Below are 14,763 nucleotides of genomic sequence, written 5' to 3'. Positions count from 1 at the left end.
TAAACAGCTCTCCTGGGGCGTTTTCCTCTAAAGGTCTCCCTAGACCTAAACAGTACTCCCGCCTCAAATCCGTCTGGTCTGGCAGACCACACAGCTGTGAGCATGGATGACCTGCTCCGAGTTCCCTGCTTAAAAGCCTCAGTGCCGCTCCCCACCCCCCAATCCAGCACTGCTCCCCTTCCTCTGGCTTCTCCGAGCTCTGAGACTCCCTTCTTCCCGTGATCTTGCTAACGGTAAGCATGAAGCTACCCCTCTCCTACTTAGACGTGGCTGGCTCCCAATCCCCTGCAGGATAAAAATGCACACTATTTGTTTGGTACACAAGGCCTTCATGATCTTTCTCCTGCACCCTTTCCCCAGACTCTTCTGCTAGCACACCTACTTTCAAACATGGCATTGAAGTCACCTCAGTCTAAGGGTCCCCTTGTTTCATTAATTTTAACAGTAGTCGAGGTTAAAAGAGATATAAGAGAGATGTCAACTAAACTAATGTGGTAGACCCTGTTTAGATCCTGATCCAAATAAACCAACTGTAAAAAGATATGTTTGAGATCGTCAGGAAACGTTGACTATGAACTGGGTATTAAATGACATTGAGGGATTGTGCTTTATTTTGTTGAGTGTGAAAAAGGTGCAGCAGTTATGTAAGAAAATGGCCTTGTTTCTTTTAGAGACGCACACTGAAGTATTTAGAAGTGTTATGACATGGTATCTGGGATTTGCTTTAAAATGCTTTAGAAAAAAAAGATAGGGTTGGAGAAGGAGAGAGAGGAAATAAACATGGCAAAGTGCTGATGCCTGTTGAAGTTGGTAATGGCATTTATTGTACTCTTTGTGTATGTTTGGAAGTTTTCATAATAAATAGTTAAAAGTGAGAAAGAGAGGGAAAGAGAGAGAGAGTGAGCCTCCAGACCACAATGTTTCCAGAAGAGTGGAGCAGATGTTTACTGCTGTTCTTTTTCAGTGGCTTAGAAGATTCTGGTCTCCGAGTGAGCTGTTTTATATGTGTGGACAGCACTCGGTTTTGCAGTCTCCTCTGAATCATAATCTTCTTGAGCCATTGCCGTGCTAGTGGGAATGGCTCTGCTGACCTTATTCTCCTGCCTGTTCCCTCTGTGCTCAATAGCTTAGTATAATGGGAGCTACAGAGAATCAAACTCATGGCCTTGACTTATCAACCTTCTTCCCTAATTTCATCACATCCAAATCCTGTTCATTCTCTGGACCTTATTCAAGTGTTACTTCCTATGGGAAGCCTTCTGTAACCGCCTAGTCTATCCCAATCTCTTCTTCCTCATCTCCTACAGTCCAGCATCTGATATGTAACTCTTTGGTCCTGAGTTGTTCTTTTTTTCTTTTTTGGTGGTATGTGCCCCTAGCGAGAACCGAACCCGGGACTCTCTGGTCCATGAGCCGGCGCTCAACCGCTGAGCCAAACTGGCCAGGGCCTGAGTTGTTCTTGAATGACTTTATGCAACCCATTCTTATCTCCCTACCACACTGCAGTCTCGGGTATGTTCTATACTCTGATGGAGTTTAGAGTACTCCGAACAGGCCTAGTCCATGCTGAGCATGTTGTAGGCCATTCATTCATATGTCCATTCATTTATTTCTCCAGTACTGAGCAGCTACTCTATGCTAGGCTTGGAGCTAGATGCTGGGGATTCAGCTTTTGAATGAGATAGACCCAGTCTCTGCCCTGGAGCTCTCTAAACAAATAACTTCCAACAAAGCAATCCCTAACAGTGGTGCGGGAGCAGTCAAAGCCCAGGCAGGGTGCTCTGAGGGGTGGAACAGGAGGCCCGCCTGGGCTGAAGAGTCAGGAAAGGCTCCCCTAAGGAAGTGACTTTAGGAAGGGACTTGAAGGAAATGTAACAATTGGCCCGGCAAGGAGGTGGGAGGAGCATTCCAGGCAGAACAAACAGCATGGGAAAGGCCCTGTGGGGGAAGGAGTTTGGCACACCGAAAGAAATCCAGTTCTGCTGACAGGCAGAGGCCCAGGTTGGAAAGAAGCCTACTTCTTTAATTGAGATGAATTTCTAAGCACATTTTAATCTGGATTCTCCTCATTATCAGAGATAAATTGTTGCAGTGATAGCCTCCAATTCGTTCCTGTCTCCCTGCACGCCTGCCGCTTTGCAATGTGATTCTGTCCCTCTTCCCAACAAGCAGCAGAATCTGTTTCTCTCTCTCTGTTGAATGAGGACTTGGCTCTAGGACATTCTTTGGTGAATGGGACAGTAGCGAATGTGACCCAAGCAGAGGTTCTTGCTGGTGAGAACGCGTTGCCACCTGGCCCTGCCTCCTTGAGGATGAGAAGAACTACAGGGAAAGAGGCCCTGGCCATGCCCATTGTCCCAGCGTTCTCCCTGAGGCCCCAGATGTATGAGTGAGGCCATCCCAGACCATCTAGCCCCAACCAAGCCAGCCCAGACCGGAAGAACCGCCCAACCAACCCACAAAATCATGAACTATAATAAAAGTTTTTTATTTTAAGTCACTATGTTTTGACTCTTAGCAACTGCCTCCTGCGTTTAAAGCATTTGTTAGGCCCGAGGGTTACAATAACAAGTAAAAACTCAAAGGCTAGATTCCAGTTAGATGCTTTACCTGTATAAAGACAAGTAACACTAAAGTTCAAAGTGGTAAATGCTTGGTGAGTTCTACCAATAGTGCTACAGGAATCGGGAGGAAGGGGTGATCCCTGAGGCAGAGAAAATTTCTGCAGGAGCTGGAACTTCCACTTGTTCTTGAAGGGCACTGATTTAATCCCAGGTGACTGGAGAGGCACAGGGGTAGAATCTCCACAGCAGGCGAAGAATGCAAACAATACATTCAGCAAACTGGTGGTGAGTAGTCTGGTTTGGCCAGAGCTTAGGGCATGTAAGGGAGATCAGTGAGAGATAAGGTTGGAATGAGGGCGGGGGAGGCTGTTGAAAGCTGGGGTCAGAGTGAACAGATTTAGCAAATGGAAATAACAGCCTACTCAGCAATATTTGGGGCATGCTTATCCTAAAAAACTACTTGTTGTTTATCTGAAGTTCAAATTTCCCCGGAAGTTGTTTTTCACCTGGCAGCTCCAGCTGGTGGCAAACGCAAATGCCTCCAAAAGGCTAAGAGGTAGAGTAAATGAGTAATACGGGCAGGAAGTAAGGCAGCAGAGCAAGGTGGGGACCGCCAGACAAGAGAGCACTTGTTCCACTTGGGGGAGCAGTCCAACTTTGCTCCCACCAATGGTTGCCACATGAAAATGCAGGTCCAATGTTTCCAACTCTTTTGTTGTTTTCAAGAGAAATTGGAGCTCTTGATTTTTATGTGAAATCTCCTAACTATTTCATGTAAATGAATGTTTCAATACTTTAAAAACCCGTGTGGGACCAACAAAGCATGTCTGCCAGCTATATCTAGCCTGAGGACCTCTGGTTTTCGATCTTCATTTTAAGTCCTAAATACCTGGATATGGGGTTTTTTAAAATTATTATTATTGTTGTAGTAACATATGCCTGTAAAAAATTCAAACATAAAGAAATTGAGATGAATGTGAAAGTTGTCCTCCCCATTTTTCTCGGAATTGTATTCTCTTCCCCAAGGTCCCCCTGTCAATGTTCTGGGCACATGTGCTAAAGATTTTGAACTTTATTTTGTAATTTGGCTGGGGTAAAGCCAGAATCTTCAAATTCTACATACAGATACTAGTAGACCTTTTGCATATATGTACAAGGAGATATGTGTGTAAGGAAATACATACAAGGATGTTTATTGCTATGAAAAACTAAAAATATCTTAATACCCATTTTAAAGAGCTACAAGAATAAACTGTGGTATATTCATATAACAAAACAGTACAATAGCAGTTAAACAAGATGAACTAGATATTTATGTGTCAAATGGATAGATTCTCAAAAACATCAGGTGAGTGTAGAAAAATACATAAAATTATTTCTCTATATGTATCTATCATTTATCTATCTTTCTATCTATCTACTCGAAGTATAAAAACACGAGCCCGCCCGGCTGGTGTGGCTCAGTAGTTGAGTGTAGACCCATGTACCAAGAGGTCGCCAGTTCGATTCCCGGTCTGGGCACATGCCCAGGTTGTGGGCCAAATCCCCAGCAGGGGGCCCGATGAAAACTCACCTAACTCACTGTATTAGTTTCTTTTTCTTTTCTTTTCTTTTTTTAAAAAAATTTTTTTTCTTTATTGATTTTAGAGAGAGGAAAGGATAGAGAGGGAGAGACAGAAACATCAACGAGAGAGACCATCGACTGGCCGCCTCCTGCATGCCCCCCTCTGGGGGCCCAGCCCACAACCTGGGCATGTGCCCTGACTGGGAATCGAACCGGCGACCTCTTGGTGCATGGGTCGACGCTCAAGCACTGAGCCACACCGGCTGGGCTGTATTAGTTTCTTATTAGCACAAATTTAGTAACTTGAAAGAACACACTGTGGCTGCTGAGGTCAGAAGTCCACAGTCAAGTGGCAGGGCTGTTTCTTCTGGAGGCTCGGAAGAGAATCTGCCTTTTCTGTCATCCGGGCTACTCACATTCCTTGGCTCTTGGCTGCATCACCAACTTCTGCTTCCATCATCCCATCTTCTCTGACTCTGACTCTCCCTCTAATAAAGACACTTGTGATTCCATTGGACTCAGCTGGGTAATCAGAATAATCCTCCCCTCTCAAAACCCTTAATTTAATCACAGTTGCAAATTCCCTTTTGCCAGGTGAAGTGACATATCCACAGGTTCCAGGGACTAGGATTCGGACATCTTTGGAGGGCCATTGTTCAGCCATTATAGTGTTTATATGAGGAGGGAAGGAGGAAAAGAAGATTGGGGAGATGAGCTAAGAAAGTTTAAACTTTACCTGCGAGGTTTTATTAATTTACTTTTAAAAAGTTGTCTGAAACAAATTGTAGTTTTCTAATTAGGGATGGTAGGAATTAGTCATATTATTTCATATATATTATTTCTTTATTAAAATTTTTTTAGCCCAGCCGATGTGACTCAGTGAATTGAGCGTTGTCCCATGGACTGAGAGGTCCCAGTTCGATTCCTGGTCAGGGCACATGCCCTGGTTGTGGGCTCAGTCCCCAGTAGGGGGCATGCGGGGGGAGGGGCAGCCAGTCGATGTTTTTCTTTCACATGGACGTTTCTAGCTCTCTCTCCCTCCCTTCTCTAAAACAAATCAATAACAAAATTAAAAAGAAATTTTAATTACGAAAAGAGAGAAATGGGGTTAGGAATAGACTGTACTTTCTCCTATTTAATGTCTATGGGAGGTGTGTTGTGCTCCTGTCAGAATCTAGAACGGAAGAACCGGACTTTCCTTTTGAGAAAGAAAGAGCAGACCCTTAGCATTTTAGGCCAGAAGGGACCATAGCAAACAGCTAGGCGGTTGTCAAATGGTCCTGGGAAGGCCCAGCTTGGGGCAGTACTTCAAGGGGCCGCTGGGGCCAAGAGCGAGTCCTTTAAAGAACCTCCGCCTCTCTTACTCCAACCCCCACCTTCCTTTCAACCACAGCACACTGCCTCTGTCTGTATTTTATGTTGTGGTTCCACTTAAGAGTTATCATTCAAAAAGATGTTCTGTTGTTTAAGTAAACACACATACACACACACACATGCATGCGCACACACACACATGCACGCGCGCACACACATGCATGCGCGCACACACACACACATGCATGCACACACACAGGTGGACAGATTGAAAACCAGAAATCCATTCCAAGCTGCATCATTGTGTGATCGAGGAGTCTGAATCCAGGAAAGACAAGTGACTTAAGATCCCATAAAAGGTGTTACTATCGCTTAGTAAATCTCTTTAATTTGTGAGTCAGACTCCAGGAGATTGTAAAAACCCAGAGGAAAGCCTTAAGATTTTTCCAGTAACTGGAATTGTTTTATCTGAAACGCTTCCTGGAGTCATGGATTCCGAGGACAGGGGTGTGGGGACAAGGAAGGAGGGGGTGTTTCTTCTTCATCCTCCTGCTTCCAGATGAATAAGGAAACTGCTGCGAAGAGGGTATTAGGAAGAAGAGAATAAGTAATAAATCTTTAAATATGAAGAGTAATTTTTTAAAAATCTGGATTCCCGAGAGGTGAAGTGGACAGAGATGTTTCCCCCTTGCCGCCTTTCATTCTCTCTAGCTTTTGTGAAAGTATGTGTGTTTTCCTTATTCTGTCTTCCTAAGTCTGCTTTTTGTCTGTTTTGTTTGACTTTCACATTTATTATATTTTATTTGAAGTGAAAGGATAGGCAGGGAGTCCTCCCTCCCAGGCATGGGGTGTGTGTGGTGGAGGTTGGATCCCAGAGGAGATTTTCTTTCTTTGCCAATTGAGGAATGAAAGCTGTATAGAGATTCAGCGGATCCACCAACACAGAGGAGAGCAAAAGGAAGAACCAGTCAACCCAAAAACACCCACTTGGCAATACGTGTGCTGTGCAGCACGGAGCACGGTGTGAAGAACTGGCACCCACTTCTGGAGACTGTCAAGCTTAAGCTTTTGAAAAATATTTCATCGCCCAGCCAGTGTGGCTCAGTGGTTGAGTCTCAAGCCATGAACCAAGAGGTGGCTAGTTCAATCCCCAGTCAGGGTGCATGCCCCGGTTGTGGGCCAGTCTCTAGTGGGGGCATGCAGGAGGCAGCTGATTGATGTTGTCTCTCATCAATGTTTCTATTTCTCTATCCCTCTCCCTTCCTCTCTCTCTCAAATAAATAAAGAAAAAAATATTTTTTAAAACAGAAAAAACAACAACAACACACATTTCACTGACAACTTCCAAATGACTTGATTTCTAAGTGAAGAGTTGCATTAACTCCCTGGCCGGTTTTGCTCAGCAGTTAGAGCATCGGTTCAGAATGACCCCGGTTTGGTTCCCGCTAAGGGCATGTACCTTGGTTGCAGTTTGTCCTTGGCCCTGGTTGGGTCATGTGGGTGGCAACCACTCGCTGTGTCCCTTTCACGTCGATGTTTCTCTCTCTCTCTCTCCCTCCCACTCTATCTGAACAAAAAAAATGGAAAAATGTCCTCGGGTGAGGATTAAAAAAAAAAAAAAAAAAGAGTTGCATTGTGAGGATAAAAAAAAAGAAGTGTTGCATTAAGATGTGTGCCCTGGCCGGTTTGCTCAGTGGTTAGAGCGTCAGCCCGCGGACCAGAGAGTCCCAGGTTCGGTTCCCACCAAGGGCATGTGCCTCGGTTGCGGTTTGTCCCTGGCTTGGGGTCGTTTGGGTGGTAACCACTCAATGTGTCTCTCTTGCATCGATGTTTCTCTCTCTCTTCCTCCTTCTCTCCCTCCCGCTCTATCTGAGGATAAATGCAAAAATGTCCTCGGATGAGGGTAAAAAAAAAAAAAAGTAAAAATGTTGCCTTCAAACCAGTTTGTATAGATTAGTTTTGGGTGTAGTTGAGGGAACTGATGACTAATGTTTCTTGGACACGTATCTGCCAAGTAGTCATCCTTGTCCTGGGCATTTGTAGACTGTAGCGGAACCTGTTGGTGGCCTACTCAATTTCCATCTCTCCCTTTCTTCCATGCTGACAGACCCCAATTTTGTTCATCTACTCTTTCCTTTTGAGGCTCAGAGAAAGGTGACTCTATCCCATTCCAAAGATAACTTTTATTTAGTCTACGCAATCATGATATTTCCATTTCCCTTAACAATGAGTGGATTAAGAAAGGTCATGCGATGCAATTCTGGTCAATAAAGCATAAAGGGAAATCATTTTTGGGGAGGCTAAAGGTTCTGGGAAGAGACAGGAGAGGACTTTTCTTTGTGTGTATTGTTTCCAGATAGGATTCCTGAAATTGCTGTAGTCATCTTATCAGCCTAGGGATGACTGTCAGCATATAGAGGAGGGCAGAGTCAAAAGTCCTGATAGTCTTCCCTGGAGCCTGGGATAATTCTGGACTTAGTATGTGATATGATCATTTTCTTATTGCTTAAAACATATTACATTGGGGCTTCTGTTACTTGCTTCAGAAATCACCCTGAGATCCAAAGGTTAGTTCACTTAGTCTTCACCACTGTTCTTGTAGTATCTATTTCCTTTTTACAGATTAAGAGATGCATTTAAATTAATATAGCTAGTAAGCAGCTTTATCCAAATTCTATCCAGTTCTTACTCCGTGAAGGAGATGGGACCAGGCGGTATGCTAAGGGTGAGGGAAGGATTTTGTTCAGTATCTAGTACAGTGCTTTTCACATAGTGGCCATTTTGAATGAAAATTAGCTCAAATCCCAGGTTTATTTTATTACCTTATGCCACTATTTTGGAAATAACAGATAACTTCTATTTCCTGCAATATGGTAGACCAGATATTCTTAAAAATCTTGCCATTGCCAAATACCTAAAATACATAAAAATAATTTTTAAATATATTAAAATTTTTGTGTTCTTTATTGATTTTAGAGAGAGAGAGTATTGGAGAGGGAGAGATAGAAACATGGATGAGAGAGAACATCAACTGGCTGCCTCCTGCATGCCCCCCAATGAAGATTTGGCCCACAACCTGGGCATGTGCACTGACTAGAAATAGAACTGGCGACCTCTTGGTGCGTGGTCCGATGCTCAACGACTAAGCCACACCAGTCGGGCAATGTTTAGATATTTTTAACCTATAAAATGTATTGCTAAGTCAGCATGCCTACACACACACACACACACACACACACACACGCACACAAACTGAAAGGCAAAAAAAAAAAAAAAAATCAAAGCAATAGCAAATCTAGAGAGATGAGTGAGTGTAATGAATTACTTGTCTTGGGAAAAATTCTCCGTAAGATATGTGTCACCATAAGCCAGCCCTCAACTCAGGTTTTGGGTCCAAATTCACTCTACCTGCATATTTTGGAAAACCTAAATTTGAGAATTTCATTTAAATTGATCCTGGATAGATTGTGACTCTGGGTGCCTAGAAGAAGCAAATGTAAATTTTCTCTGGAGGAACACACCATCCTCAGCCAGGCCTCAAAAATCCCAGCAGGTAAAGCGCCAATAAATATAAACCCACAAGGAAACAAAATGCCATAAGTGAAAGTCAACAGAAGCCACAAATAGGAGAATCAGACTTCAAATATTGGCATTATCAAACCAGAATATAAATTAGTTTATAAATGTAAATATTTCAACTCAGTGGAATGAGGAAAGGAAAGAAGTCTTTGGGGGGGCGGGGGTACAGAAAAAAGATAAGAGAATGAGGAGGGTGTTGAACTTGGAGTTTTAAAGAAATACAGTTACATATACACGTTACTCAAATAATACAATGATCGATGCATGTCGTAAAGTTTCTAGCAATGAAGACTATAAGGAAATCTGAAATAAGCAAAAAAAAAAAAAAAATTACTAGGTGTTTCCAGTAGAAAATTATGTATTGTTCAGAGGACACTCTTTAGGATTATCTAATTCTAGCTTTTCATTGCATTTGAACTAACTTGCAACTCTGTAAATGGTAGATAAATAATGGCAATGCAAAATGATTCTCGCCTATAAACACGCAAGGGAATTCTGTCCAGTAGAGAGACAACGTCTCTCGCCACCCTAGAAAAAGCAGTTTTGCATCCATTTGCAAATTCCTGATCTGGAAATGTGTTGTCCTTTGGATTCCTTGTGGCCAGTTGCAACACTGCCTAGTCCTCTCATTAGGAATGAGTTTAAACAGTAACACGTGTTCATTTTATGTCTAGGAGAGTCATGGTTTTTACCTTTTCTTTTAAGTTGTCCTTATAACAAGAAGTATAACAAAATAGAATACAAAGTGGAGTCTACTTCTTCCTCAACCCTTGAAAACCACTAATGATCTGGTAATCCTGGGGGGCAGCTGGAGAGAGGTTGTGATCATTGAGCGGTGGTTCAGAGCGTGCTGCTCCTCCTTCTGGGCAGAGTCCACAGGTCGTCCTAGGGGCTGCTCCCAAGGTTAACAGCTGGCCGGTTTTCTCTGGTGGAAGGCTGCCTGGGTTCAAATCATAGCTCCACCATTCAAATCTGAGAGATCTGGGACAAGTTTCTTAAACCTTCTGTGCCTCAGTGTCTTCGTATGAAAATGAGGATAGTAATACAACCCACCTGGTGGGGGTTCTTGTAAAGATCACATGAGTTATATTTGTAAATCACTAGAAATAGTGCCTCAACCATTGGTTAAAGCAAGTCTTAGCTAACACTGTTTATCATTGTCTGCATGACTGAATGGTCTATTTTCAGGCACATTTCAGTCTAAAACAGTATCACTGCTCTGCAAAGAGTGCTACTTTCTTCATCTCTCTCTTTGCTATTTCACTTCACCCACCCACTGTTTCTGGTGGACTCCTGGGAGCAAAATTGTATGTGGGGGAGCCACAGAGAAAAAGGTAGGAGGTGAACGCCAGGAACTGGCAGGGTTAGCATATCTACAGCATCTGATCTGAGGTGGGCGAGGAGGGAAATACTGAAATTTCTGTTTGTCTCAAAATATCCTATCAACCTCAGCCATGTGGTTGCGTGAGTTATTCCCCATTTGATTCATTTAACTGGGGCGGGGGGACATATTTTCTCGAGCAGACCCCACGGAAGTATGATGGGGCAAATGAGGAAGCGACTCGGCACAGCTGCTAAGCCGTCGCTTGTGCTGGACATCCTGGTCTGCCCTTCTCCAGCTGTGGCAATGCAAACACTCACCGAAATGTCTTTACCTGAAAGGGTTCTCAAGAGGATTAGTGAGATGGGGAACGTGATGTGTCTGGGCAGCTGGCGCTCAATAATTCAATGGTGCACAAAGTGTGGGCTTCGGGAATGCCTAGTGCGGTGGTCCTTGACCAGGACTTCACACTGTGATCACCAGGAGAGTGTATTAAGATAAGGACCCAGGCACTGAATGGGGAACCCTGGCCATTGAGCAGAGTTATTTCCCAAGAGGGGGAGGGGTGACAAACAAGCCACAGTTGTCCCCAGCCTTGCATGGTATTGGCGCACCAGAATACTAAGTCGTTATCCATGTGGTGCCAGAAGTACCGAGAGCCCGAGCCACGCAGTGAGAGATGCACCAGCTTTGGAGTTAGGTCTGGGATGGAACTCGGGCCCAGTCCATTGCTGGCTGCGTGACTTTGGGAAAGGCCTTTCCTCTCCCTGAGCCTCAGTTTCCTCATCTGTGTGGTAGAGATCATGGTAGCGTTCTCTAAGCTTACGGTGAGGATTAATTTGAGCAAGGCAGCACCTGCTGGTCAGCCAACATCAGCGACGCTTGTCGTTTCCGGGTGGCGCTCTCACCCCATCCAGCACCCAGGCCCTCGGAGAAGTCGGCAAACGGAGCTTCCGGGAGCATCCCCGGGAGCCTGTGAGCGGTCCAGCCATGCAGCTGGCCTTTAGGCACTGAATGGAACTGAAGTGTCCATTTCCAGAAGTGAGGAGCCTTCACATTAGCCTTAGGGATACTCTCTCCCTGTCAGCTGAACAAAGACATCCCAACGGGGCTGAGCCCTGAGGAAGAGGGAGGCGAGCTGTGTGGCTGAGGTTGGTGGTGTTCCCATCTATCCAGGGGAAGATCCCCTTTGACGCCTCCCTCTGTTTACTCGTTGAGTTGGTCTTGGAGTAGAGTGATCTCATTCCCAGCATCAAATGCACAAACTGGTTCACGCACATTATGACAACAGCAGTAACTAACACACAGCCAGATCAGAAGAGGTTCTGAGGCCTAGCCAACAGAGATGACAGATACAGCAATTCTCCACTCCCCATATCCCACCCTCGTCCCCCAGCAGTAGTCCCCCATCTATCTAGGTGAGGAGGAAGCTATCAAGGGGGAAATTTCCCCTGATATTTGGGGTCAACTAGCTCAAGATATGGCAAGTTCCGAGACTAGGGTATGTGGCGAAACAGCTACAATCAATAAAAGCTACAGGAACTGTCAACAAGGAAGTAAGAACTACCCCTCCCCACGGAATTTATGGCTTAAAACCAGCAGAGACCAGCCCAATCCAACATGGCAACTGATTTCACCAAAGGGTAACCCCAGCCTCATTGCACACTCATTGTAATATGTCAGCCTGCTAAGTGGCACACGTGCCACCATGATCGGAATCAGAAAGCCCACATAAGTATACAAAACGGTCCAGGGAACTCCTCTGAGAAATCTCCACCCCCTTTCCCAGGAAGATCCCGAATATTCCTCACCATTATTGAATACCCTACCCCCGATTAAATGAACCTCACCCTTATTGAATACCCTACCCCCGATTAAATGAACCTCAATAAAGGAAGCACGTTCCACTAAAGGGGGCCTGGTCTGTGTGTGGAGCAGCCACTCACCCTACTGCTTCACTAACAAACTCACTTTAGCTTTACACTCTTTGCTGGCCTGTCGCTGAATGATTTCCTGTGTGAAGCCAAGAACCCACAGTGCGTCACAGATCCTTGGAACACCTGCATCAGTTTTACCAGGTCTTTCGTTCTTTTTATTTTTTTTATTATTTTTTTTTATCCTCACCCGAGGACATTTTTCCATAATGTCCATTTTTTGTTCAGATAGAGCGGGAGGGAGAGAGAGGAAGAGAGAGAGAGAGAAACATCGATGTGAAGGGACACATCGAGTGGCTGCCACCCGCACGACCAACCAGGGCCGGGGACAAACTGCAACCGAGGTACGTGCCCTTAGTGGGAACCAAACCCGGGTCTCTGTACCGCAGGTCGACGCTGCAACCGCTGAGCCAAACCGGCCACGGCGGTCTTTCGTTCTTTTATGGCCATAAGCCATTCTAGCAGGGGATATTGGGGGTGGGGGTGGGGAGAAGAGAAGCTCAAAAGCCAACTCCCACTATCTTTGCAGTTGTCTCTTTGTTATTTACTTTATGATTCTTCTTGCTTTCGGCTGTTATGGACATTTTGCCTTTATTCTGGTCGTTGTCCATGTCTGCCCTGTTTCCAAGAGCACATGCTCCCCATCTCGCCCTCGAGTGTGCAGTAGAAATACCCAGGAACCTCTGCGGTGAGTTCCTCGCCTGTCTTATTCCTCTTTCCATCTCAGCGCTTAGCACAGTGCCTGGCTCCCCAGTCAAGGGTGCTGAGCCCGTGGGGCGGCTCCTTAGTGCCCGGGAAGTGAGGCTCGGCTTCCAGAAGGGTAGCTCTGTTACGGGCCCTGTAAAAGGCGGCTCTGTCCGTGTCAGGCTTTACGGGGCAGAGGGCAAAGGAGGGGTAGCGGGGAGAGGCACCAGCCGCTTGCCAGCTCCTCCCCTGGGCCATGGCAAACACTTGGGATTTGGAACCTGAAACCTGAATTCAAGAGACAGGCCTTTCACTTACTAATTGCATGAACCTTGGGCTACTTACTTAAGCCCTTTGAACCTCAGTTTGTTTATTTATTTGTTTCCTGGAAATATATAATAAGGCTTTTCTTTCCTGCCTCATAATCAAAGAAGTTGTGACAATGAAAGAAATAACGTTTATGAAAATGCTATAAAAAGAGGTGTATGAATGACAGCTATTATTTTTTGTAAAGTGGTTTAGCTAGTGTGTTCAAAGTGTTACGGTTCCAAGGTATCAGGTGCCTACCATGTGCTAGGGGGTTCAGTAAGTACACCACTGGGAGGTGAAGAGAGCGCTCAGACTGCCCTCAGCCTGGGGGTGTCCTGCAGGTTTCTGTTGCTGAAGCATGTAGCCTTCCATCCTGTGGAGTCTGAAGCTATAAATAACACTCACGACGTTCTCATTTGGCTTTAGGACACCCCCGGGCTGAGTCTGCGAATGGCCCCTTCATTGGGCTGCCCCTATTTGCACCAGTACTGGCCATCGTCTCTCTGGGAATATTGAGAAATAATCAAATACAATGTTGGCTAAAGCCACATACGGATAGCAGACACTGTGACTGTGATTCCAAGTATCAGTGTCCAGTCGAATAGTGGATATTGTAAAAAGAAAAATGACACCAATTTTTTGCTATTTGTTTCCTCTTCCACCTCAAAGCAGATGTTACAGCTACGCTGACTCCTCTGCTGGTCGCCAGTCCTGCTGATTTCTGACATTCGCCTCCTGCTCCGTTGCTCTCTGTTGCTCCCTCATTCAGTTTTGTTCCCAGGAGTCCACTAGAAAGAGTGAGTGGGTGAAAAGGAATAGCAAAGGGAAAGATGAAAAAACCTAGCACTTTATTGGGAAGCAGTGATATTGTTTTAGATGGAAATGTGCCTGAAAATAGACCATTCAATCATGTAAATAACCAACACTCATGCACACTGTATGCAAATGTCCATGTGGCCCTCCTGGGTATTTGGGGATGGTGTGAGAACATCCCAAGTATAGCCCAGTTGTTAAGAACTAAGTGCTGAAGTCCATCAGACCTAGGTGTTGAGCGCTAGGTCTTCTGATTACTAGCTAGGTGACCTCAGGCAAGCTACATGACCGCTCCGTGTCTCTTTCCTCCTCTATAAAATGAGAATCATGTAGTGCCCGCCTCATGGACAAGTTGTGAGGACTAAGTGAGTAAAGCCCGTAGACTCTCCTTTAGAGTGGCCCTGGAATGATGCTATAAGCATTCAAATGGCCTTTGGCAGAAAAAGTTTCCCCACCCCTGCAAGGGGACCCATTCCTCTTCTCTGCTTTTTCTCTCCTTGCCAATGACTTATCCTCTCCCCTCCCACACAGTGGCACTGACTCAAAGCTGACTCTTCCTCCTTGAAGGCATCTAGTTAAGGACTCGCCTCCCCTCCTTGTACTGGGAGCTATGTTCTTGGCTTCGAGACAGATTTCTTAAATTGTCTTCCTCAGTTGTAAGTGACTCAGCCGTTGCTTAGA

The sequence above is a fragment of the Molossus molossus genome, unplaced genomic scaffold, assembly GCF_014108415.1.
Source record: "Molossus molossus isolate mMolMol1 unplaced genomic scaffold, mMolMol1.p scaffold_m16_p_20, whole genome shotgun sequence".
NCBI classification, from domain to species: domain Eukaryota; kingdom Metazoa; phylum Chordata; class Mammalia; order Chiroptera; family Molossidae; genus Molossus; species Molossus molossus.
The sequence above is the reverse complement of the archived record's forward strand: the minus strand, read 5'-3'. Positions refer to the sequence as shown.